Raw genomic sequence first — 27,286 nt, forward strand, 5'->3', positions numbered from 1 at the left:
CAAATGCCGGTGCGACAGGTCAGGAAATTCCAGGTGTTTGGAAAGAATTTGTTCTCTCAACTCGCGTTGGTTCACCTCCATTTTCGATGAATCGAAAAACACGACTTCGAGTTTGACAGCATGTAAACAATACACATCAATGAGAAAGTGTGCAAAATTTGGTTGATTTTTACCCAATGGTAAAAAAGTTATGCCCTGTTGTATGTGTTGCAATAATTTCGTGTTCGCCCTTTATGACTATTGTTTGATGTATTATATAAAACGAGCTGAAATTTTTGGCTGCGATCTGACAGTGGCCAAAAATAAAAGTCGTAAAAACAGAACATGCTTCGTAAAACCCGTTTTTTAAAACATTAGAATGTTAAAATCGGACAGGAGCTCTTCCACGTAAGAGTCGATTAAAAAAAAACTTCAGTGTAAAAACCGTAAAAATATTCCCGGTTCTTTCAAAGGACTCTTCTTTGTCCGACTTTCAATCTTGAATGTTCGTATAACGTTATATGGATTTTCCTGCGAGTGATTTATACTGTAGGTTCATCCTTGCTGATTTTTTCAGGTGAGAACTTTCTAAGTGATTATCATGCTAAAGGATCTCTGCCCGATTTTTACGCTTGATGTTTTAATTCAATTTTTAAATTTTATGATATTTGAAGTGGATTTAACAAAGCATAATCTATCCTTGCGATTTTAATTTTCAGTAGCTTATTATAAATTCAAGTTTCTTAAAAAACGCTACATAAACATTTTAAATTCTATAAAACGAAAAAAAACCATGTTTCGGCCGGGTTAAAATGATTTGGGAAAAAACCCGGTTAAACCTCAAAAGTAAAAATGCGGGAAGATGGTATTTTCCCCAACGGTACATCACCGAGTGAAGCAAATGTTGAAGGTGACCATGAAGCTCTACGTAGCAGAAGTTATGGCTGTGCAATTCCACAATCTACGTCGTGTGGTACGGATTATGTTCAAAAACATCAGTCAAGCTGAACAGGGTACTTCTCAGAACAACTTGAAACACGTCGTCGAATGTAATGGCATCTCAACATATATGACAGTATTGAAAAAAGTTATCAGTGAGATGAGACATTTCTTAGACATATCACTGTTGTATTATTCATTAGTTTGACAAACACACGCAAAGTTGGCAAGCAACTAAATGTGAGACAAGCACAGTTTCGAGTTCTGCACGAATAACACTTCGAATAAACTGAATAAATTAAAGAAAAATGATAAAACAAATAAAAATTTAAAATAATTATGAAGCAAAAAATAAAAAAAAATATTCATAAAATGGATAGAATGATTAATATTAATCAAATTAATAAAATAAATCAAATTAGCTCAAATGAAAATTAAACAATATTAAAAAAATGAAATTAAGACAGTAAATTAAATTGTTTCAAGCGAACAAACTGTCATCCAATAATACAAAGAACTGACTAAACCGAATTGATAAAATGAAGAAACTGAATAAAATATATGAACTGTGAAAAATTAACAATTTAATAAAATGATTAAAATAAACGAAATAAATAATATTAAAAAAAAGTAAAAAAATGGATTAATAAGAATAATTATATGAATAATATTGATAAAATTAACCCTTTCATACCAAATATTTCACTAGCACATATATGGTTCCAAAGCCGTTTTTCTTAAAAGTGTTGAAGTAAAGAAACACGAAAAACCTGTTTTGATCGAGATAGATGCTTCTCTAGCAGTGTTAGAAGCTGTTCAATTTTTTCATACTGATCCTTAATACACATCTCCGTCTACGTTGATAAAATTTATCAGTTTTCAACAATATTTGAAGACAACGAAGATATACCAAAATATAATTTTGCACCGTTAACTGAAAATGTCTCTGGCAGCACTGCTCCAGTGAAATCCAATCAGAACAATTGAAATAACTTCAGTTCTACGGATATTTCTTGTATCTATTAGCGCTCAAATAAACGGTGAAAGCCACAATTATTAATTTTACTTTTTTGTGAGGAAATCTTGTCAAACCCCAAAGTTTGCTGTTTGAAAACGTGTACTAGTTCTGGCATTGAAACGTCAATTGAAGCGTTCTCAGCTTAAGGCAAATTTGGGCAAATGAAACCATCGCTAGAAGTTAAGAGTATCGTTTTACTGGGATGCAACTACATATAGTTCTATAGTTCAGGGGTTTTTGGGCGCCATTTCTCTCGGTTCTAATGTGCGGTTATTTTTGGAATTTGACGCGTTATTTTTCATAAAAGTGCATCCAATACAATGAATATGCATTTTCATAAATATTAACCTAAAACAGGTGTTCTCAATTTTCAAATGACACATTTGAGCATATGTTTCATTCAAAATTCAGTAGAGATACGGAAAGTTTAATAAAGTGTCCACGTGCACGTACATGTCTCTTTTCAACATTTTTGTCTTCAAACAACCATATTACCCAGTTTGAAATACCCAAGTATTTTCCTGATTATAGTATATAAAAACGCTCAGTATAGAATTGAATTAAATTGGAGTTCCTGTAGTTTTCGGTTTTTGGTAATATGGGTCTCCTTAGTGCAACGTTTCGAAGGAATAGGCCCTCATCTTCAGAGGAAAGCAGAGTTTGAACATAAATTAGATAAAATTTTCTCATAATACAAATATTTTGCAAATTTTGATAGGACTACAAATATTTTCTTTTTCAAGTAGAATGTAATATTTAGTTTGTTTCCCCAAGTGGCTCTGTTCTACACTAAAATGGAAAACTATTTATAGGGAACAGAAGACAAAATAGGTTTGTTTTCTTTAGCCTGCACAAATACATAGAAATGGATTTGGAAATATCAGGATAGATCTGAGTAGTGACAGTTGCCATGAACACGATTGGGTGGTGGGTAGGGGCGACAAGTGAGGAAGGTTAATGATGGTTAGTGCTGTGACATTATTTTTGTATATAGGGCAAAATTTTGATTCCTTACATCTTTATTATAAATATGCAATTAATTTTTACGCCATAATTAGTATAACATAAATCTTGCAAAAGAAAATGATCTTTCACTAGAATTTTGTTATTCAAAAACACAGTTGCTCTCGGTGATGCTACGAGTATAATATGAATATGAATTATGTTAGAAATCTATTTTCTCACTACTAGATGGATTACTTGGTGATCTGTGCATTCATATACCATTCAACGTCTATCTCATGACTGAACGCAATGTTTAATCCAACGGATAAATACATTAACTCTGGACAAATTTTTACTTTGAAGTGAATTTACACATTGTTTTGTCTTTGAAGTAAACTTGCGTATTAATTTTTGAGAAATAGTTAATTAATTATTAAGTAAATTGCCAAAATATTTCCGAAATCGAATTTCTTGAATCATGCAGATGTGTTTTCATACCGATATTCAAAATCGGTTTAGTTTTGCCCATAAAAAACCCGTATAGCAAAACTCCGTTTGTAACGATCTCATTTTTAGTTAGTGAAAAATGGTAAGCGAGGAACAAAAATACAAAATGAGATTTTTTGACAATCTATAGCTTGTTCGAAAGCTATTTTTACAAGATTTCTAATTATGTGCACTTACTACATTGCGTTGTTAGAAAGTTATTTGCTTAAAAGCCTTTGTGTTTTGACAAAATCATCCATATTTCAGAAAGTAAACAACATTTCGAAAAACAAAAATAATTGTGTCAAATGGCAACGTTAGGCCTTTCATTTGAATTAATTTTGTTAAGATCGGTTCAGCCATTGCTGAGATAATTACATGACATTAGTTGGCGCCCTCTATGCGCTCACAGGTGGAACTAAATTTTTCTAAGCAAAACATAACTCGTATTATATGCTATAGTTCTTCTGAACATACTATTGAGCTAAACTTAACTATTATTTCACAAAAATGTTTAGTTCATGAGAATCGAGTACTAATACACAACCATGCACTGCTAGGCCCCATTCAAAACTGACTCAGACATCATTTCGCTAAAAGTTTCATAACTTCTTTTAACAGAGCCGGATTGACTAGCAGTCTTCAACAAAGTTTTAGACAATTAAATTATCTTTCTTATTTTCAATTCCAGTGATAATACGGTGCATACAGTGCCATCTAGCGGCGAAAATGCGACCAAGTGGGTTTTCTCCATGTAAATTGTCGAAAAATCCCATACAAACTTCAGGTACGTTGGTCCGGTAGCTAGACTTGTTCGATTTGCTTCAAATTTGGTACAAGTACTCCTGGTGGGACCCGGAATCGACTCAGGGGTAGGCCGATAGGTGTCATTTTTTTCTGTCACTCTAATACCCACACCCATACAGACATTGTCCCAATTTGTCAAGCTGAGTCGATTGGTATATGAGACTCGGTCCTCCGGGCCTCGGATAAGGTTTTCAAAGTTTGAGCGAATCCTATACATTTCTTTTGTAAGAAATGTAAAAAGCTACATGACCTGGCACCACGTACTAGTTCCGCCGCTATCAAACAACTCATGTTAACATACGGAGAGGTGGATAGTATTAAGAAGATACATGGAGGATCTTCTTACCCAGGACTGCGCACCTGCGTTCGTTTGGTGAGAATAGGTCCGACAGAACCTATTCCCTCCTACCTAACCGTCCCATGCAGATCAGCTCAAGGTGTTGCATATTCTCAGCGAACACTGGTCACGTACCCAGGGTAGATTCCTACGTGCCAATACTGTGATCAGCTGCTACACCACGGAAAACCTTACGCAGAGGCTGCTAAGAAAATTCCACCAGTTCCGACCAAACCGGTATACAGTCATCGTATGCTCAACCACAACTGGTTGTTAAACCAATGATTGCGGACCTTGCAGTAACAAACACCAGCTCAACAACGATCGGGTCCAGTGACACTAAACCAACTGTCATTACCAACAGTGAAGTAATAACGATTACACCAAATACCTCCAAACCAAAAACCAACACTACCAATAAAGAATCAAATGCTGATGAAGAAGGACTTACTACAGCGACCCGTAACTGCATGAAATAAACAAGAACATCTGACCATGAGCATCATGAATGCAGCACCGATGATGACATGGACTTGAACGAAACCGCGAGAGAAGACGGACGAATGATCTCCAAGGTGCGGAAGACAACGCACGTAATGTGTCGCCCCAATGGAAGAGGATCTCAACACGCAGCAGCAAGCTGCGTTAACAAGACTTTAATTTTTACATGTTGTAAAAATCATAAAAACCCATACCTCAGTTATGTTAACACATTGAGCCGTACCAAATAAATAAGAAGGAAAAAATGGTAACATAGAGAATACAGAAATTTTTGATCAGTTTTTGCGATAAGTAATTAACGAATGGTCGTTCATGTGTCCCACAGGGTATCTGGGTAATTTTGCAGATTTCAGTTCATGAATTTTTTAATCTTTTTCCTATGCTGGAGGTTGTTATTCAGTGGTATCTTAGAAGACCACCAGGTATAGCTTTTGGTCTCCTAGATTTTGTTACCTCTTCACATATCGACAGGGTACCCGGGCATCCGCAAAACTTCAATGATAATAACTTTGGCGTTTTCTAACCGATTTGGAATTTTTTTATCGCGGATTTTGTCTCCGCTATTCCACTTGTTCATTTTTCGATCTGTTTCCCTGGTATCACTGTCTGACTAAAACTAATATTGACGGTTTAACATCAAAGTAAAAAACTTAAAAAATCTTGTGTTGAACATTTGAGTTGATCCCATCAATTTGGCATAATTGCTCATATACCTAAAACATTTTTGTATGAATCGTGCAGTCAGTTCTATGCATATTCTTGTCCATAATTCCATCGTTCCGTCAAATATATTCAACGTTCCATCAAATCGCGCTAACCATAGAATCTGTGTTGTTGCCAGTGTGTCATTTGGTTAAACAAATGATTCTTAATTTTATTGAAACTGTTCACGTATATTGAGACAAAAAAGCAAAATCATTTCCATCTGAATCTGAATGAACTATAAAAAGGTTTGGCAACAATCTTATTATTTCGAGGAGTGGAAAAATATCGCATAAAAGCACTACTGTGACACATTGTATATGAAAGTAGTTTCCATGCTACCGTTTCAGTTATTTTTGAATTTTCACATCTCTGCAGCAGAATTTCCAAGCACTAAAATACCATCTTAAATGATTCAGCCATCATTCCGGCCACAGTTATAGCATTTAAAAATCAGCCGCAAATAACAAGATATACCTTCCGGCTAATCCATTATCCCACAAAACAAAAACCAGACTACAGCGTAGATTTTTCGGCCGGATCAAATTCATACCGCACACAACTGCAAAATATAATCACTGGTGGCTAGTTGTTTGAAAGCATACTCAATTATTAAAACTCAATTTCTGTCCCCGATAGCCCCGGTCATGGCGGAACGAAAATTCAACAAACCAGCGATGACTCGACCACCCGCCATCGACCGACCGGCCGACAGACCGACCGACCGGCCGACAGACCGACCGACCGACCGGGAGCCGTGAATATTTGATCTCCCCCGGTTCTTCCCCTACCTTGTATGAGGCCACAACGCAATATCGAAAGGGTTGAGCTTTTCGAAATCCCACATTTCGTTCTTGCCGTTCTCGCTTTTGGGCGAAAGACCACCCATAAACCGCTGCATATGCAATTATTGTACGGCTCTTGAACTTTGCTCTTACACTCACTTGCTGAATTTATATCCCTCAAGCCGAAAGTTTATTGAACAGCCTGAATTGCTTTCCTATTCTGCTTTGACTGGCCGGCTGTGGGATGTGACAGCAGTATCCAGAGAGAACGAAGCAGCCTGCCAACCTAACCTGGCCCAGAAACACCCGGAAAAGAGCATTGTCTTTAATCCAAACAGGATTATCGAAAGCTTTGAGCGCAATTTTGCTTCCCTCCCACACCAGGATGCACACGACACACTGTCTGTGGGTGGACAAACAGAGCAAAACCAGGCAATAACACGATTGTAAAACTGTTCCCTAATCTATTTGCCATCTCGAATGAACGGGCAGGAAGAGGGGATCGTTTGATCACTTCCTTTCACCCATTCTGGCGGATTGGCACTGGAATCGGATCACATGCACCTAAGCCGGTTCTGAAAGGGACGACTTTGGCGAAAATGTGACCGAAGATTAGCCGATTCTGCAGAGTAACGGCTTTCGAATGCTGAACTTTTTCGATAACATCGGATGAATGTTTTGAATTGAGAAATGAGCCGCATGATCCGTTTAATTATGGCGAATACTATGGATAAGGATTTCTTGACGTACTAAACAACTATGTATATAATATTAGAGTAATTGAAAATGTAAATTACAAGGCTAAAGAATCATTTTGATTGATGGTAGATATTCTTTAAAAATCTGTGATACATCCAAACGTAGACCGGTGGACGGAAAACTGTCATAATCCCAACAGGGGATTTATATCTTTCATCCTGTTATATGCGATTGACTATGTGAAGGCCACTGCAATGGTGCTTTACTCTGCATACGTGCGCTGATGCTTGGTGTATTTTAGTATTACTTTATCGACAATATGTGATATTCGATCTGTGGAGTGGCAGGAACCGAATATTCGTCCTGCGTACCTTTTTCGTGCTTGAATATTACAAGTGAGGAAAGTAGCTTTACTTGCTGATGAAGTGATAAATTACTATCGTCAATATGATATCAATTCTCACTAAATTTTTCGATTTATTTCTCATGTAGTGCGATAAGGAATTGGTACTTTTTGTAAGGGATCATGACGTAGCATTATATGGGGGAGTATTGTATTTTGTGATGATGTGTGACGACAGGGGGTAGGGGATCATGTCATGCTACGTAGCTTTTTAAAAAGGGAATAACTAACATTGTTTTTTTTTTATTTTTGCCTTTCTCATATAAAGAAAGGCTATGCAATCACTGTAAAAATCGACTTTTTAACGGAGGGCCGGAGGGCCGAGTGTCATACACCATTCGATTCAGTTCGTCGAGATCGGCAAATGTCTGTGTGTGTGTGTGTATGTATGTGTGTGTGTGTGTGTGTCATTTAAACTCACACAATTTTCTCAGAGATGGCTGAACCGATTTTCGCAAACTTAGTTTCATATGAAAGGTATAACGCTCCCATAAGCTGCTATTGAATTTTTAGTTGATCCGACTTCTGGTTCTGGAGTTACGGGTTGAAGAGTGCGGTCACCCAGCAAATTCCCATACAAACTGGTACCACCATGATGTTCAAATGATGTAAAACATATTAAAATTGATGTAACATTACTCTAGTTTGCGGGTCTGGATCACTAATGATCAATCAAAGCAGCTTTGACCACATTGGCCACCTATGACAGTTCATGACGCCCCCGGGGAACCCGCCAAGTTCCTAAGCTAATATCACACCCATTCCCCAACGAATTCTCTACCGATTTTTACAAACTTGATTTCAAATGAAAGATACAGTAATACCATGCTGCCGAATTTCATTCGGTTCTGACTCTAGCTTCCGGAGTTACAGGGGTGTTAGTAAGGATACACTGGAATTTCCCATATAAATCGGTACAATCGTAATACCTCAGAGGCTAAAAACTATTGAAATGGTCACCAAATTACTTCTAATCGCAGATCTAGATCACTGATTGCCAATCAAACATTCTTTGAATATATTGTCCACTATCGACGATTCCGGAAGTCCGGAATTCCGGGCATATTCTACAAATAAAGTCACATCGGTTCTTCGGTGATGACTGAACCGATTTTCTCAAACCAAGTCTCAAATGGAAGGCAAAATATGCAGCTGAGTATTGCATCAGAGCCCCTCCGCCCCCCCCCCCGCCTTGCCCTTACATCTCCCTCCTTCATCACTACCGTCCCCTTGGACCACCCTCACGCCCGCATTTCCTTCATCCACCCCGTATACCAAAATAAGATGAAGGATTTCTGACGCATCCTCCACTCCCACTCTACTAACCCCCCATTCCCTCCACTTTTAAACCCATTCCACCAACATTTCAAAATATAATCACATGAATATAACATTGAACTCATGCTGATTAAGCTAATTAAATACTATTCTTTTGCCTTTCTCATATAGAAAGGTTACGCAATTGCTCCAAAAACCGACTTTCTAACCGAGACCCGGAGGGCCGAGTCTCATATAACATTCGACTCAGTTCGCCGAGATCGCAAAATATCTGTGTGTATGTATGTGTGTATGTATGTATGTATGTATGTATGTATGTATGTATGTATGTATGTATGTATGTATGTATGTATGTGTGTGTATGTGTGTGTGTATGTGACCAAAAATGTCACTCATTTTTCTCAGAGATGGCTGAACCGATTTTGACAAACTTAGTCTCAAATGAAAGGTGCAACGTTCCCATAGTCTGCTATTGAATTTCTAATGGATCCGACTTCCGGTTCCGGAATTACAAAGTGATAAGTACGAACACGCAGAAAATGTCGATTTTAAGAAATTCTGCAATGAATGTATAAAGGTGAAATTTTTTCCAAAATATGACCACAACTGCTTCGATTTGTAGTATTAGGTCACTAACATCCATTCAAAGTTATTTTGGCCACATTGGCCACCATCCTCAGTTCCGGAAGCCCCGGCGGAAGTATCTAAATTCAGAATAACATTCACATCGGCTTCTCGGAGATGGCTAGACCAATTCGACTAAACTTGGCCTCAAAGGAAAGGTATTGCGTCCCCGTAAATGGCTATTTAATTTCATCCCGATCCGACTTCCGGTTCCGGAGTTACAGGTTGTGGCGTGCGATCACATAGCAAATTGTGATTCAAACCGATACTCCGATGAAAGCAAAAAAGGTAAAAATTTCGCTAAAATGTCTTTCAAACAACTTAAATTTGCTGTTCTAGGTCACCGACGGCCAACCAAACTTTCGTTGACTACATTGACCACCATAGACGGTTCCGGAAGTACCCGGGAAAAGCGGCCATCTTTCAAAATTTACGAACTCACATCAGTGTCCCGGAAATGGTTGGGCCGATTTTCACAAACTTAGTCCCAAATGATAGCTATAATATCCCCATAGATGTCTATAAAATTTCGCACGGATCGCTTGTATGGTTCCGGAAATATAGACTGAATGGTCCGGTCACACATGAAATTCCCATATAAGCCGGAACTCAATTTTTTTTTCAAAGGGGGGACCTCATGAAATTTCAGAAATCGAATTCGTATTTTTGATGCCACACATCTTTAAAATGCATGAAACGTCGAGATTTTATGTTATCTCGAAAAAATTTTTTTTTATAAAAATCGACTTTTTGGGACTTTGCCGATTTCACACCTTTTTGCCTTTCTCAATAGGAAGGTATTACAATTGCTCTGAAAACCGACTTTTTAACGGAGGCCCGGAGGGCCGAGTGACATATACCATTCGATTCAGTTCGTCGAGTTCGGCAAATGTCTGTGTGTATGTATGTGTGTGTATGTATGTGTGTGTATGTATGTGTGTGTATGTGCGTCTGTGTGTGTGTACGCGAACACAATCTCACTCACTTTTCTCAGAGATGGATGAACCGATTTTTACAAACTTAGTCCCAAATGAAAGGTGCAACGTTCCCATAGGCTGCTATTGAATTTCTAATGGATCCGACTTCCGCTTCCGGAATTACAGGGTGATGAGTACGATCACGCAGAAAATGTCGATTTTAAGAAATTCTGCAATGAATTTATAATGGTTAAATTTTTTCCAAAATGTGACCACAACTGCTTCGATTTGTAGTACTAGGTCATTAACAGCCATTCAAAGTCTCTTTGGTCACATTGGCCACCATCATCGGTTCCGGAAGCCCCAGCGGAAGTATCTAAATTCAGAATAACAGTCACATCGGTTTCTCGGAGATGGCTACAACAATTCGACTAAACTTGACCTCAAATGAAAGGTATTGCGTCCCCGTAAATGGCTATTTAATTTCATCCCGATCCGACTTCCGGTTCCGGAGTTACAGGCCTGGGCGTGCGATCACATAGCAAATTGTGATTTAAACCGATACTCCGATGAAAGCAAAAAAGGTAAAAATTTCGCTAAAATGTCTCTCAAACAACTTAAATTTGCTGTTCTCGGTCACCGACGGCCAACCAAACTTTCGTTGACTACATTGACCACCATAGATGGTTCCGGAAGTGCCCGGGAAAAGCGGCCACCTTTAAAAATTTACGAACATCAGTTTCCCGGAAATGGTTTGGCCGATTTTCACAAACTTAGTCCCAAATGATAGCTATAATATCCCCACAGATGTCTATAAAATTTCGTACGGATCGCTTATATGGGTCCGGAAATATAGACTAAATCGTCCGGTCACATATGAAATTCCCATATAAGCCGGAACTCAATTTTTTTTTCAAAGGGGAGACCCCATGAAATTTCAGAAATCGAATTCGTATTTTTGATGCCAAACATCTTAAAAATGCATGAAACGTCGAGATTTTATGTTATCTCGAAAATTTTTTTTTTGTAAAGATCGACTTTTTGGGACTTTGCCGATTTCGCACCTTTTTTCAGTTCAATATTACCATGGCTGTTTTTTCTTTTTCAAAATTTTAGAACTCGAATAATGATTTATTTTCCTGTATATAGTTGTCATGTGATGTATAATAATAAAATGTAATATATGCATTTAAAAGTTTTTAATGAATATAAACAACGCACACATTCTCGTGATTCATGATTGAGAAAGTCACAATTGCACCGCTAGGTGGATTAAAATAGGTTTTTTTTTATATTTTTCGGGGACAAGGTGGGAGGAGAATTACCGTCAAGCTACACACCAAAAAAATCTGAATTTTATCGTTGACGTAATTGCAAACATGACACAATTCAACAAACCGTAATTTACGAAATGACGGAACATTGCCGTGTTCCGTTTAATTTTACATAAAACATATACTTTACATGCGCAATAACATAAAATTACACTTCCTTCCATTCAGAACAAATGCTGTATGTGGAGTAAAATTACATGATTTACGAAATTAAACGTCATGTAATATTAAAATCAAACGTAAAACTAAGTCATTTTTGATGCTCGTATATGTCAGGGTCAGGAGACGTAAATTTACACTATTTTTTCTAGGTGTGTACGTAATTACCAGGGGGGTATATAGAGGTTTGTGATGAAATGCTATGATGGGGGAGGGGGGGTGTTAAAAATCACTAAAAAATACTACGTCATTTATGGATCGTCCCTAAACAGTGCATGGTAATATTCGTAAGATTAGGGGAGAGGGTCATTTATTGTATACAGATTAGGATTTTTCAGCACGAATATTATTTAAATAATTATTAACTATGGGTCATTTTGCAACCATATTAAACAAGAGGGAGTTTATTTATTTTTCATTTCATTTTCGTCAAACGTATGTAGACAACATAGAATGGAATTACAATATTTACTTATACTATACATTATTTCTACGGAAATTAAATTTGTTTTCTTGACATGAAGGATTCCACGAGAAACTGGCTGACCACAAAATATGGTCGATTCGAACTAAACTTTGGAGTTGTTACTCTGTTTCTGTTTAAACGATTGGGATGTTGAGTTTTTGAATTATTGACAGCTATCTCCGTCTTGTAGAGCGAAACAATCCAAATACTTTCAAATACTTCAAAGTTGTTACTGTGTCTTAATTGACGCAAGGTTCTATTGTATCGATTTTGTTGGCTATTTTCGACAACTAGGAGAAACGAAAGCAATGAAACTGAAATACGGATGGGTATTCTAGAGCGAATCAGTTATAAACGGAAAACTAGCACTAGGCAGGCTCATATGGACACGATCGAAAAGAAACGTGAAAAATCCTTTGGCTTCTGCTGGTAGAAGTTGGGCGTTCCATCCAAGTCTACTGCATGGTCGTTGATAGAACATAACTCATAGTCACCGTCGATCGTTTTACCGTTTTCCGTGTCTCGCTCTAGAATATCTATCTGTCTTTAATTTTCATTGCTTTTGTTTCTCTTAGTCTTAAATATGCCGAAAATAGCCAAGGAAATCGATACACTTTGCAGTTGAGTTCGGTTTATGAATTCTCTGACAATTGCAATATTTTGATACAAGAGCTATTTTTCAAAAGGGCCTAGACGTTTCTGCATGCATTACTTCTAAATTTTTGTTGTTCGATTATTGTATTTTAAACAGCAAAACTATCTGAGTACGAGTTACAGGGAATGAATACTTCTGCACTAAGAAAATGTCATTTTCATAAAAACACAAATTTATGTTAAAAATTTAAATTGCAAAAAAAAATTTTAATTTTTTTTTATATTTTGTCAATAAAAACCTAAAGAGAAAAGAAACATTTTGAATGTAATTGTATGATGAAGAACTTATCGGTAAAACAGTTTTTCTTTCGATATATTTATATATGGTCGATGTTAAGCAAGACCGGACTATGTCGCAAAACATCAAAAAATGAGATAATGACAACACTGGATAAAGAATTTCTTCAGCTACATTCAACGTTTGCCAGATTTAAAATATGTAACCATAAACAAGAATTATGGCAAAAAAAAATAATTTCCAATTATAACGTAGACCAAATGTTTTTAAATTTCATACTTTTTTCAATCTAATGATTTATTTGAAACGGCTCAACGCGTTAGCCCAGCTGAGCCGTGGGTCTTTTATTTTTTTACAATAAGTAAAAATAAAAAAAATTCTAAGAATTTCGGTCTAAATTTCATACTAATTGTCATACAAAATAGTTATTTCAGTACAAAATATGATTCTGAGTATCATTTCAAATCAAACTGCATCCGCATCGATACAAATTATATCCATCTAATACAACCGGCTCCTGGATGGCTTACTTCCGGACCAAAGATAAGCCATTTAACATCATCAATTTATCACGTGATCCAACTAAACAACAGTGTATTTGCAAAAAAAGGAAAAAAATAATTCTGGAACTCCTTTTATATTGTGACAAATGTCAAAGTAAGCTCAGATGCCAAATTTCAGACCATTTGGACAATTTTAGACTAACGCCCACTTCGCTTGAAGTTTTTTAAGTTGGTACTATGGGAAAATATCGAAGTAAAATATATTAACTGCCATAACTTATGAAGCAGCACTCAGAAAATTACAATTAATCCCTTTTTTTAGAGGAATTAATCTTAGTATTTGAATGGAGATATTTTCGTTCTTTTTTGAAAAATACGGGAAAGCCAAAAATCCAAAATAAAAAAATGCAAAATAAGTATGATTTGCACCGCAGAGCAGGAAAATTTTCGAAAAGAGGGGACTTTGGGGACACCATGACCCAGTACCAAACTTTCCCGTATTTTTCGAGAAACGGATTATCAGCCATTTGACCCGATTTAGGCAGCCTCATATAAAAATTTATATTTGGTAGTTTGATGGGCTCTAGCAGACAAACTAAGTTGAATTCGAGTAAATTCTTTCTTGAGCATATTTTTTTATCTTAGAGATCCGACCCCCTTAAAGGAAATTTAAACTAAATAATCGGAAAAGATTATGAGGCTATATTTAAGGACTAAAGAAGAATATTTTAATAGCTTCGGTTTATGAAAAAGAAAAGAAAATCAATGTTCCCGTTTTATCAGCCTAAAATTCACTGATAAAAATGGGTTTTCACTGTATCTTCATTCAAATACTAAGATTATTTCCTTTAAAAATAAGCATGAGTTATTATTTTCTGAGTGCTACTTCAAAAGTTATAGCATTTAATATATTTTTCCTCCATATCCAATTTCAAAAACTTCAATCGAAAGAGTGTTGGTCTAAAATTGTTCAAATGGTGTGAAATTTGGTATCTGAGCTTATTTTAACATTTGTCACAATACGAAGGAGGGCAGCTTTGATAATTCAAAAATGAGTGATTTTTTTGCACTGTCTTACTAAACAACACTCGGTCGTGTACGAAGAAATATCTTGTGCACATGCCCGCCCGGGAAGTAGAGGTTGACGGTGTAATCTCCGATAAGGGCCCTAATTGCTGAAGTATGGGGTTGGCTCCTGCAACAATCCTTTGCGACAGTCAGTGAAAATTCTGGATTGCTATCAATTTCATTCGGGCCTTTCCACGGATCTGCTCTTTCAAACTTTGTTCTTTTGAACTGGGTTCGTGTACCTGTTCGCTTTTTTGTACCACGAAGCATGAGCTGTTGTCGTTGCAAACAATTGGGCCATACAACTAGTAATAGTAGGAACAAGGCACGGTGTGGAAAATGCGTGGGAAAGTCTTCCTACTGTGAAGAGACTTTGCATGATCTCTGGACATATCCCGCGTGCACATTATGTGGGGAAAAACTGAAGCATTTTTAAGGAACGGTTCGAGAAGAAATGCTATAGAGAGCAACAACACCGGCCACGTCTAATTTCTACGTTCACTTGTTTTGAAAAGATCTATAATTCCGTTTAGGGAACATATTTTAATGTGCCTATAAATATAAGAAAGAGAAGATCTCCTCTTCCTAGCTTCCTCGTAAAGGTCTATGATGTCCTCCAAATAAAATAACTCGAGAAAGAGCTGTTTTAAATCAAAAGTAAGTGGCTCCTAGTCTCGGAAATTTTAGAAACTGACAGGAATTTCCCCATAGGACATCAAGAACTCCAGGTCGCTGAATTTCAGCTAGAGATTCAACCTAGTACTGGACAGGTGAAGTATATGATATTGTGGAGAGGATATTAAAAAGCTTCAGCAGTGAGAACACTTTTGAAGCAGTTTTATACTAAATGGACCTCCTTGAACGATCGTATACATACAAAATAGTAATTTCATTATAGAATATAATTCTAAGTATCATTTCAAAATGCATTTACAAAAATTGTCCAACATGCAATAGTTAATATATAGATATTTGGAATTTCGTTCCAACTCGAACTGTAATTATGCCATTGTTAAAAATTATTTGCTTTTCCCCATCATAAAATGTCAACAATCTAATATTTATTATTTTAAATAGTTGAAAAAACTTTTTCAGTGTATTTGGATGACGGAGAAGCTTTTAATAAAAAGTTTTCCTAACAACAACTTATAACATATTTCTATTCTTTATACTATTTGCAGTCACAAATACAATTTTCATATTGAATATGATTTTAAAGGCCATTTGAAATCGAAATGCTTTCGAGATATTTTAAATTTTGTTTCAACAACACAATTATTTTGTTTTATTACGACCTTTTCATAAGATATTCGCATTTCTCCATCAGTAGCAAAACACACAAAGCGGAGCTCTGTTTTTTTCTCTCTCGAACTGTGAGCGAAAAGCTCCCAAATGATGCGTTAGTGTTCAAACAACCTCATACTTGTACATACAATAATTTTGGGAATATTGATACTTTACGCACCGGTCATTACCTTATTGTTTCGGACAGTTCAATAGAAACTTCGATGAAACCTTGTCTCTAAGATCGTACAAGATTATCTTAGTTTGCGTTCCGTTAGTGCAATGAAGAAGCGGACTCTTTAGCTAAGTCGCGCGCTTTAGAAGGTGACATCTACGAAAGACCAATCTGCTTCAATGAAATTTTAAATATCTCTCGTCAGAGGACGCTAGAAAGTTGGCAGACATTTTGGAGCAATGCAGACTTAGAACGGTGGCTACATTCTATTATTCCGACAGTATCAACGAAATTTTGGTTTATAAGAATGGATATGGGTCGGGATTTCATTTGTGTGATGAATCGGCTCATGTCCAATCACTATACGTTTGACGCTCATCTCCGACGTATTGGGCTCGCGAATTGCGCTATATGCGCTGCGATTTCTAAGATTTTTGCCTCACAACCAACATTATCATCTTAATAAAATCAATTCCATATCAACATTGAACATTAAAAGCAACTAGAAGAAAGTTGAACATACCCGCAAACACTTTAATGTGAGTGCTTCTCCTTCCGGAAGTCGCGCTAGTGCACTGAGTACACGCTGCTGTGAAAATCTAGCGAAATCGTCTTAGCGCACCAGCGGCTGCTCGTTCAGTGGGCCATTTGCGCGACATCCGGAGGGTTAATTGACAAATTAAGTTGATCATAGCAGGAAATATTGTCAAAAACATTTGTATAACTCCAAATCTAAAAGGTCTCTAAATCGCTTCCACTTTTTAACTGAAACCAAAAGCCAACCAATATTATTGTTGATATATTTACTATTAATATTTTAAGAATTCGGGTACCGGCATGAATCAAAATAAAAAAAAACTTGCTGGTAGACAAAACATCGTTGCCTATTCTTCTACTTGCTTACCCGCTAAAAACTTAATTTTTCGCTTATTGCAAATTATTCATGACTAAAAAGTAATTTTCGCACTCGGTAAGGCATAACTTCTTCCAAACGCGTCCCACACAAAGAAACCGTTCGCTGTTTTATGCTAATAAATTGCCGCCAAACTGTGCGAAACATTTCCAGTTGTACAAACTGGGTGCCTTACTAATGCTGCTACTGCAGCCAATCCGTCTCGAAACAACTGCAAAAGAGGTAAAACTCTTTCCGAAACTCTGGCCAGCTCAAATGAGCGGCATCGCAAGCGCAACAGTATAGTGAAACTTAGTCCTTCGTTTTGCAGTGGAACGCATTGTTCCGAAATTCGACAAAAATTGTGTCATAATTTTGCGTCAAGATTTTCGGTACCTCGGCGTGTTACGATTATTTTACGCCTTTCGCAGTTTGTAACAATTAGTGTCGGAGCGTTCCGTTCTGGGCGTCGTCGGGCAAAGTCACGAAAGCATTGCCAGGGAGGGGTGGTGGTGCGACCGACGATTTGGAATCATCTCGAAGCAAAGTTGTAGGGTGGGCCAATTTGCAAAAATCATGTCCCCACAGAAGCTTGACTGCCGTGCTGGAAATAGTAAACTTTTCTGGGTTGCTTTCTTTATGTTCAGAGGTTTGTTTCACATGTTCGGTGAGCATCCATGTAAATAGCTGAAGTTTGTTTTTAGTTTACGATAGAAATGACTGAATAAGTGCTCCATCCATTGTGCCACTTACCTAGGGTTGCCACCCCTCCGAGTTTGACCCGGAGGCTCCGGTTTTTGGGAGCGATCTCCGGGTCTCCGGGTTTTACATCAATTTCTCCGGGTTTGGTGGGAAGAAGCCTAGGTTCAATTTTTTTGGAATTAATTGATTCTTTACAAAATATTTAAAAAGTCTAAATTAACTATTACTCTGGTTTATTTTTCCCGCCTAACCCTTCGTTTCAAGGTGGCGAAGAGTTCACCAAATATTGCTAATTTCTTTCTCAAAGCAATGAAAATGAAAAACAAATAAAATTTACTACAAATTAACCTTCCGGAAGTCGCGCTAGTGCACTGAGTGCACGCTGCTCTGAAAATCTAGCGAAATCGTCTTAGGGGACCAGCGGCTGCTCGTTCGGTAACCCATATGCGCGACTTCCGGATGGTTAAAGAAAGTAATATTTCGCTATGTGCTACAATTGAAATGTTGCATTCCACTAAGTCGCTCAAAATGGTGTAAAAAAGTTATTTTACTGCAATTTTACCAAATCATTTCACTCTTAGTGGTGCTTATCACCAGCTGCACTAAAGTCTGGCAGATTTGTTCTAATCCAACTGACTAGGTCAACATCAAACGAGTTAATGCGGTGTTGTTGTTACTCCAGCAGCGATCCTTAACTGGGCTAGGGAGGTGAGTTTTGCCCCTTTGTTGCGAAATTAAAATTTGTTGGTGACGAATAACCGATACCACATAGTGTGATGTCGCAGCTCTGCCTCCTTTGCTCTTCTTCTCCTGTTAGTTGTGGAGGAGAGCAATGCTCGTTCGACCTCCACAGTGAGAGTAGCTGGTGCTTTTGTATTCTTGGCATTAAACCGGTAAAATGGTTCTCTAGCGTGAAAAATTTACTGTTTTACTTTAACGTGGTAATAAAAAGCGATTAAATTGCTCTAAAATGCCTAGTAATCGCTTTCATTCTAATTTCGTTCCACTTAAAATCCACCACCCCCCAGATCAGTGAAAATCTCCGGGTCAAAGCCTCTCCAGAGGTGGCAACCCTACACTTACCGCTGTTTTAAATGACCTCTAAAATGGAAATAAGTTGCATGAGCAAGAGACAGTGCTAGAAGCCAGGCCATTTCGCGTTGCGGTGTGTATTTTTGTAATTGCATTAGGCCGAAGACTACATTGTAATTCTGTCCAGAATCAGAAGCCGGTAACTAAAACACCTCTTTCGGGTAGTCTTGGATTAGGTCGTCACTTTTTGCCTTTCTCCTATATAAAGGCTGTGCAATCACTATGAAAATCGACTTTTTAACCGAGGCCCGGAGTCTCTTGTACCGTTTGACTCAGTTCATCGAGTTCGGCAAATACCTGTGTGTGTGCTTTTTCCTTGAATTGAATAGCCTCAAAAGCCTGGTCTGTAGTGTATTGGCACTGTGTGGGACTGACGACTCACGTTCGTGCCTAAACACTTCTAACTCTTTCCCGCCCTTCTTCCCCTTGGAACTAGGTCAAGGTATTATTTCGTGGGTGCTTTCGTCGCACCTCTTTTTTTCTGCTCTATCTCGGAGACTCACATAGTTCATGGAATGGCTCGACCTATGAGATTTGATTTAACTCTCTACTCTTCTCTTGCTTCTTGTCTTCATCTATTACGTAGCCATTAAGCTCTCATCGCCGTGAGCCGTTTAGGTGCTGATTTCTTGAGCCATTTAGCTCATATCTCCGCGAGCCATTCAGCTCCCGGCCTTATCGTGCACTACTTGGATAGTCCCCGCTGTGAACTCACCCTACTCCGACCGATAGTTCCCCGGCGGAGCGATACCCGCTTCCTTGAGCCGTTTAGACCCCAGATTTATCGAGATCAACTCGGATATTATCCTACTCCGACTGAGAGTTACCCGGCAACGGGGAAGCGTTTTTTCCAACGAGCGCCTTCTACCACAACCAGTCGCTGACGCCGCCAATTTAACTCCTTCTCCAAGGCGAACCATCAACCGAATTTGTGTCGATAATGCTATCATTCTTGTAGCAAATTTCAAATTGAAAGCATCTAGCTCCCCGGGCCAGATGGCGTTCTCTCGATTTTTGTCAAAAATTGCATCAGCGAGCTTCTTGAACCACTTCGGCGAGTCTTCGAACTATCACTCACTACTGGAACATTCCCTTCCTGCTGGAAAGCAGCGCACGTGTTTCCAGTTCATAAGAAAGGAATCAAATCGAACATTGATAAGTATCGGGGAATCTCGTGTTTAAGTGCCGTATCAAAAGTATTCGAGCTGGTTGTTTTAGACCATATTTTCTTTCACTGCAAACACTACACTACACGGTTTTAAACCGATGCTATTTACATGGATCTATCTGCGGCCGTCGACAAAATCAACCATGATATCGCATAAGCGAAGCTGAGCAAACTAGGTATTCATGGACAACTTCTGCGCTGGTTTCATGCCTACCTCGATGGAAGGCAACTCCAAGTCAGCATGAAGGACTGTCTACCTGCGTCATTCTTCGCTACATCCGATATTCCACAAGGAAGCTCTCTCGGTCCAGTAATATTCCTGCTCTACTTTCATGACGTCAGTACCACATTACAAGACCCCTACCTTTCTTTCGCCAACGACATGATTTTTTTCGATAAATACAGGATAAAATCGATGCCGAGCTTCTTCGGAGGGAACTGGAGAGCTTCAGTACGTGGTGTGATCTAAACAGAATGGTTTTAAACCCGAGTAAGTGCTCAATCGTTACGTTCACGCGGAAACGCCATCCGACTCAGTTTAACTACAATTTCTTCGACTCGAGCGTTCCAAAACACTCTCACATCAAGGATCTCGGAGTCTTTATGAATTCGGAACTAACGTTCAAACCACATACTTCATACATCGTAGATAGGGCATCAAGACAGCTTGGGTTCATCTTCCGAATAGCGAAAAACTTCAGGGACTGTATACTGTCCCAAATCGCTTTACTGCAAGTTGGTCCACTCAACGTTGGAATATTGTTGTGCTGTTTGGAATTCGTACTACCAGAATGGGATTGACAGAATCGAGGCTGTCCAACGCCGGTTCATACGCTTCACCCTTCGACATCTGCCATGGCGAAACATTTTCGAACTGCCGAGCTATGAAAACCGTTGCCAGTTATTATTATGTATTACATCTCGATATACTCAGCATAAGTAGGGACTGCTCTCGAGCCCTGTTCGTCTCTGACTTACTCTCTACCTGAATGGTTTGCCTCACAATCCTCGGACGTCTGGGTCATCAAGCCCGCGTTCGAGCTCTACGTAATAGCGCTCTTCTGCGAGTTCCGTTCAGGAGAACCAACTATGGTTGCCAGAGCGATGTTACCGGACTCCATCGAAATTTTAATAGAGTAGGAACAGCCTTTGACTTGAACCGGACGCGGAATTCGATAAAAGCGAAAATATTGGTTAATTACATTTCAAAATAGCCAATATTTTCGCTTTTATCGTTTAAGCAACCGCCATTGGGGCCAAGCAGCCGGTTAGTGAATGTAATAAACATAATTATAAACATAAACGAAATTTCTCTCGGCACTGGTGTTTGTCTCCAATTACCAAACAGCGGTGAATCTACCCTACTGTGCATTTCTCTGCAATAGATAGCTCCCGATACCGATGTTCGTTTTCGTGAGCCATTTAGCTCTCCACTTTGTCCCGATTTACTCGATCTAGTCCCCGGCGGTGGACCTAGCCCAATCAACGAGCCAGCAAATAGGTACTGACGTCTGTGCTGCGAAATTTCAAAATCAGTTACCTATTTCTGCCTGAATTTACCGAAACCAACATTCAGATTCATCGCCTCCCTCCTTCATTAACTTTCCAACTGACTGAAACTTCATGCAGAATCGAACGCTTGAGTGCAGAGGAAATATAAATTCCTTCACCAACCAAAGCATTAATTTGACAGTTTGAAGGCAGAAGCTGGCATCTTCTACATTTACGAGCATAATTGAACTGAGTAATCTATATCTGGTGCACCTTTGCTCAATAATCCCTCTCAGAGCTAGCATAGAAACAAAATTCGGTTTGCTTCTGAAACCGAACATGTCCGAACCTGAATGCGCTGCGTCGGGAGAACGAATGACGAGAGAAACGAACCAAACATTTCATTCATCGCGACGGGGATGAATTGAATTTCGTTTCCTTTCAAATTCACGCAAGGATGCCAATTTTTTTAAGCTCTGGCTGAGGTCCATCCAGCAATTCCGGAGCGTATCTTCCGGTTCACTGGCGCCCTAACGACATACAGCTATCAAGCTATTCGATGCGGTCTACTCGGTCTAATCGCCAGCGAAGGATCTAGCCTACTCACGAGTTGCTCCGGCGATTCCGGTGAAGCTTGACGTCCGGTTCACTGGCGCCATGACGACCCGAATCCATCGCGCTACATCGCGTACTACTCAACTGGTCCCCGGCGGTGGACTTTGTCTTCACCGTCGGAGAGTTTCCCGGCGGCGGACTTTCTCCCGAAACCCGATTTGTGATTTCACGGCGGCGTTCTAACCAATGGCGCATTTTGTTGATCCTTTCGCCACTTACTCGTCAGTTCGGAGAGTATACGCGTAACCACTCTGTTGAAAGCGTTCCAGATATGCTCGTCGTGTACCATCTCTTCGATGACATTGTCGGACTTCTTCGAAGCTAGAGCATTCGAAGATCACGTGTTCCGGTGTCTCTTGCACGTTCATATACTCCGGGCAAAGTAGTGACGAAGCGTGTCCAAACTGATGCAGGTAAATTGACATTCACCTCTCCATGCTTCCTATTTACCCAAGCAGACACATTTAGGATGCGTCGGTGGGTTCACCTTCCTTTCTCCGCGTTGTCCCACTCTTGCTGCCATTTAGACAACGAGTCCGCTCGAACCAGTCTCGTTGTATTACGTGCATTGCTCCGCTGGTAGCATTCCACGTCCTCAGCCAGAGTGGTGCAGATGGAAATCATCCCGGCAATTACGCATAGTGCCTCTGACTATATCGTTCTGTACGCACTCGCGAAACGAACAGCCATTAGGCGAAACGTGCTTGTCAATTTCATCCGGTTTCGCGTTGAGTTCACCGCAGTAGCTCAAGCCGGTACGCCACACCTCAGTATTGAGGATGCGACACCCACTAGGAGACGTCTCGTGCTGCCATTTGCTCCTCTGTTTTTCGGCATGATCCTTGCCAATGCGTCAAATGTCCTCGCAGCGTTCTCACATACATAGTCGACATAGCTGTTCTAATTTAACCGATCGTCGACCATCACGCCCAGGTGCTTCAGCACACGCATCGATGATGAATTGTCCCCCGACGCTGATATCGACACGCTTGTTTTTTTAAGAGTTACTGACTAGCACTATCTCGGTCTTGTGGTGAGCCAGCTACAACTTGATATTAGCCATCCAGGTTTCTACGATGCCTATTGTGTCTGCCGTCAACATGTTCGTTTCGTAGAGCAGTACTCGGTTGTAGAAGTAACCTTTCATAACCTTGCACAGATAGTCCGAAACCTGCATTCTGTGCAGCGCTGTTGAACGCGTTCTCCACGTCAATCGTGACCACGGCGCAGTAGCGATTACCCCTTCTCTTTTGCTTCAATGCTTTCTCCGCGCCCTCTATGACTGTGTGGATGGCATCCACCGTCGATATCCCTTTCCGGAACCCGAACTGTCTCTGCGACAGTCCGTTCTCACTTTCAGCGTAGGTCGTCAGCCTGTTGTGAATGACCCTTTCCAGAAGTTTACCAAGAGTATCCAGCAGGCATGTAGGCCTATACGATGCTAGATCTCCAGGTAGTTTCCATGGTTTTGGCAGCAACACTAGCTTCTGGATCTTCCATCTATCCGGGAAGTAGCCTTCGTCCAGGAATTTCTGTAGGACTATCCTGAACATGTCCTGAAACGCCAGGATCGCGGTTTGCCACGGGGATACCAACCAGTCCGGGAGCTTTCTTTCCCTTCACGACAATTTTCAGTTTGTTAGCGCGCATTTCGACTAGTGTTTTTGGACCCTTGATCCTGGCCATAACGACACGGTAAGCGTTGCCCCATGGGTTAGCGTCTACTTCTCCGCACAGCTCCTTGCTGCAGCTGGTCTTGCTTAGAACTATCTCGCGTTTAAGAGCGACCCGGAATGTTATCTTACACTCTTCTCTGACTGCCTCAGATCTTGCTCTTTTAACGCGTATTCTGGCTTTTAGACAGGCGGAACGGAGGATGCTGAGCCTTTCATTCCACCAGAACGCCTGACGCCGGATAACGCTCCGATTTCCTCGGCATTGTTACATCACATGCCCTCGCTTCTGTTTCCGACAGCTCGTCGGCGCTCGGAGTTGGAGTGACGCTACCAGCACGAAGTGTTTCCACAAAAAGGTTCCTGTTTAAATCCTTTATTTTTAAACTTTCGCTCGCCAGTCCTCACTCTCCGCGTTACAGTACAATTCCGCCGACCAATGGTGTGGTGGATCGCCTGGTGGTCGCTATGTGTATACTGCTCACTAACTCGCCAAATGATGTTATCCATCAGCGTACGGCTGCAGAATGTTACGTCTATGATGGCTTCCCGGCTGTCTTTGCGGAATGTGGTAGCGGAACCTTCGTTGCACAGTCTTACGTCCAGCTTTGCCAGTGCTTCCAATAGACTGTAACCTCTTGCTCTGGTCAGCCTGCTACCCCACTCCACGGCCCAAGCGTTAAAGTCTCCTCATATAACAACCGGCATTCGTCCGACTAATGAGTCGGTTAGTGTGTCTAGCATCCGATTGTACTGCTCTGGAGCTCATCTTGGGGAAGCGTAGCAGCTACAGACGAATACGCCGTTAATCTTGGCGATCACGAACCCTTCACGTGCGTTATCCACCACCTCTTGGACAGGAATACCGCCCATTACTTGGATTGCAGCCATGCTTGCACTATCCACCACCCAGTTACCGTTGTCGTGAGGAACATGATTCGGCTCTGTAATAATTGCAACGTCGCATATCATTTATGTTGTTGACCGCCACAACAGTTCCTGTGCAATGATTGATATTACGCTGGGTTATCTCCATCATTTTTGGCCTGTCTTCGCTTTTTTGTACGCATGGCATTTGAAGCCGCCCATGGTCATTTCCGTCCTCCGTTTTGCAGATCAAGTACTCTGGTTGTTTCGTGAAGTCTATAATAACGTGCTCCTTTCCTCCGCATTTTCTGCACAGTGCAGATCTGTCCAGGCCCTTGCAGTTCCTCGCCTAATGTCCGAGGTCCAAATACCTGAAGCATCGCTCCATCTGTTTGGTAACTCGCGGAGCGACTCTCAACGAGCACATCGACCATCCTACTTTCATCTTACCGGTCTCCACTAGCTTGTTGGCAACGACCACTGGTAATCGAATCGCCGCCGTTTGATTGCCTCCATATGATGTTCTATCAGTGCACCCTTCAGTTCTTCTGCGGTCATTATCTCTTCCAGACCCTTGCATTCGACTACGGCTTACTGCGACAGAGCTCTCACGTTCGCTTCACTTCCTAAGGATTTAGCAACGAGCTCGTGGTAGGTCGAGCTATTGACGGAAGGATCCTTTTTCAACTCGACGATCATCTCGCCTTTTTGAGTGTGTTTCGCTCTAACGACGTTCTCTTCTAGCTCCTTCAACTCAGGGTCCTCTCTCACTTTCTTGAGAAGAGCGGAGTAAGACGTCGTGTCGTTCGCTTCGATGATCGGTGTATCGCCCTTGTACCTCTCCCGAGAAAGCTCCCGTTTCTCTTTCTTCTCTTATTCCTTCTTCTTTACTTCCTTTTGTTTCGGTTCCCTCCGCTTCGCCTGCTGGCTTCCTACGATGCGCCAACAACGGTCTTTCCTAACGTTCCTCTGGTTGCTAGAGCCTTTCATCTCGCTTTTCTGCTTTTTCGGGTCCTCTTGCTCCCCCGGCGTGTCCTTCACTCTTTTCCCCGAGCGAGTATTGTGGTGATTCTTCGTTGTCCCCTCAGTTTCTGCTGTCGCATGTTCTGCGGCTTCCATCAGAACATTTTCGGCTGATTCTGCTTTCACCAAGAGCGCCTTCTGCTCGCGTTCAGCAGCTGTTACGTTCAGCAGCTGTTACGGCCGCTTTGATACTCGTCACTAGCTGCTTCACCTTGTTGTGCACATTGTGCTTTTCCTTCAAACTCATAGAACTCGTTGACTTTTTTCGTTACCTCCGTCAAGTACGATTTCCCGAGATGTGGATCATTCTGGGTGGTGTCGCTACCTGATCTCGAGGTGACCACTCGATTCGGTAACCTCATCTCACGTTGGTTTCCTCGTGGCTCACTCTGTACCAAGCCGCTGCTGGTACTCGCTTTGGCTACCAGTGGCCGCCCTAAATAATCAATAGATAAACATGGATTGAGGCTTGATGTCTGATAGAAAACCCATCGATTAATGCATGCAAATTCAAATCGCCATATCTTTCGATTTCGTTAATGAAATATTTTTAAATTTGTGATGGAAATACTTGGATACTATACTATCTATCGAATGCCATATACCAAATAGATGAAGAAATATTTTTATTTTATAAAGGTCAGACCAAACCTAAGTGTGTATGCTCGTAGCTTTATGGAATTTGACATAATATTTCCAATCCTAATAACTCTCGATTCTCTCGATGGATGATTTTGAAATTCACTGAGAATGTGCTTGGGGACTATATCTTTCGAATGCCGAATTGATGGGTTTTGACACATCGTGATAATTTAATATATTTTAGCTCTAATAAGCGATCCGACACGAGTTATACTTCGGTTAATGTTCTAAATATTGGTCAAGCAAAAAAAGACCGGATAATCGGCTTTTAGAAACATGATTCAAATAATCACATAATCAATATTATTGTTGGCAGACTGTGATGTCAAATAATAGACATGTAATGAGAGGAGGATCATCATTAACATTGATTCGTACAATAAAATTGCCCTGGATTACCAGGATTAGCGGATGTTTCTATGATGTGATTTTTCAATTGAATTCTGCGTAACAATTATTCAATTAAAATGACGCCACCAGAACATGTGCGTGCACAGCAATGAAAGCGAAAGGATTAACATCATTATACCATGACATCGGGAGAATATATTGTCACAATTTGTTCCCTATTATTTTCGCTTCTGTCTCACGTGATTTTTTCGATATATTCTACATGATTTTCCAAATTACCTGATATGGTAAAAGTGCAACAGTTTCGTTGTGGAAGCCTCTTTAAAGAGACAAGTCGCATACATCAACAGCTGTGAAATATTTTCCGCCCAAAGTGGTTTTCATCCTGCTGGGATAGTCCCGTCTTCTATGAAGAATTACCATCACATGCCACAGTAAATTATTGGGTGGCTGAATTTAAACGTAATAG

The sequence above is a fragment of the Topomyia yanbarensis genome, chromosome 2 (genome assembly GCF_030247195.1).
Source record: "Topomyia yanbarensis strain Yona2022 chromosome 2, ASM3024719v1, whole genome shotgun sequence".
NCBI lineage: Eukaryota > Metazoa > Arthropoda > Insecta > Diptera > Culicidae > Topomyia > Topomyia yanbarensis.